The 854-nt window shown below is 56.8% G+C and overlaps 1 pseudogene across 1 annotated transcript; it reads right to left on the bottom strand.

Moving 5' to 3' along the window:
- Nucleotides 1-287: 287 nt before the first annotated feature.
- Nucleotides 288-591, bottom strand: LOC307050500 (prothymosin alpha-like; annotated as a pseudogene). Its single transcript has one exon. The product of its transcript is annotated as a prothymosin alpha-like (transcript).
- Between the last annotated feature and the right edge of the window lie 263 nt (nt 592-854).

Genomic DNA, 854 nt, shown 5'->3' with positions numbered 1-854 from the left:
TAACAATATGTACAAAAATACAAAGTGTAGATAAAAAATACAAATTAATTTTCCTCTTTAAAGTACTTTAAGGAAAAAAAGCAGGGCCTTGGAAGTTGTGGTTCTTTTTTCCTCCCCTGTTGCAAGTTCGCGTTGTGGTTCTGGCTGGGTGGCGGGGACCGCGTGTCACCTGCGGGTGGCGCTGCCCGCATGGGCGGGCGGACAGGCGGGACCCTCCTCTAAGGGGACCACGTTTAGATTCTGCGACGGGAAGTGGAAGGTGACTAGGTCACGGTGGCCCTTTAAGTTTAACTTTTCCTTTTGTGCTGTCCAGCCCTCCTCATCGGTCTTCCGCTTCTTGGTGTCAACATCGTCATCCTCCTCATCTTCAGCTGCCCGTCTGCGTGTAGCTGCCTCGGCCTCCTCACCTTCATGTCCATCACCCTCCTCCGCTTCTTCATCTACCTCGTTGTCGGCCGCCTGCTCCCCATTTTCCTCTCTAGCATTCCCACGAGCAGGTGCCCCCTCCCATTCTCTGCCTCCTCCACAACTTCCTTCTTCGAAGTCCTCGGTGGTGATTTTGGAGCTGCTGTCCGAGGCCGCGTCTGACATGACGGGCACGCCGGTGATCCGACGCAGCAGACTAAGAAGAAAGCGGGAGGGGCTTCCCTGGTGGTGCAGTGGTTGAGAGTACGCCCGCCGATGCAGGGGACACGGGTTCGTGCCCCGGTCCGGGAAGATCCCACATGCCGCGGAGCGGCTGGGCCCGTGAGCCATGGCCGCTGAGCCTGCGCGTCCGGAGCCTGTGCTCCGCAACGGGAGAGGCCACAACAGTGAGAGGCCCGCGTACCGCAAAAAAAAAAAAGAAAAAAGAA

The sequence above is a fragment of the Hyperoodon ampullatus genome, assembly GCF_949752795.1.
Source record: "Hyperoodon ampullatus genome assembly, chromosome: 3".
Lineage (NCBI taxonomy): Eukaryota > Metazoa > Chordata > Mammalia > Artiodactyla > Ziphiidae > Hyperoodon > Hyperoodon ampullatus.
The sequence above is the reverse complement of the archived record's forward strand: the minus strand, read 5'-3'. Positions and strand labels throughout refer to the sequence as shown.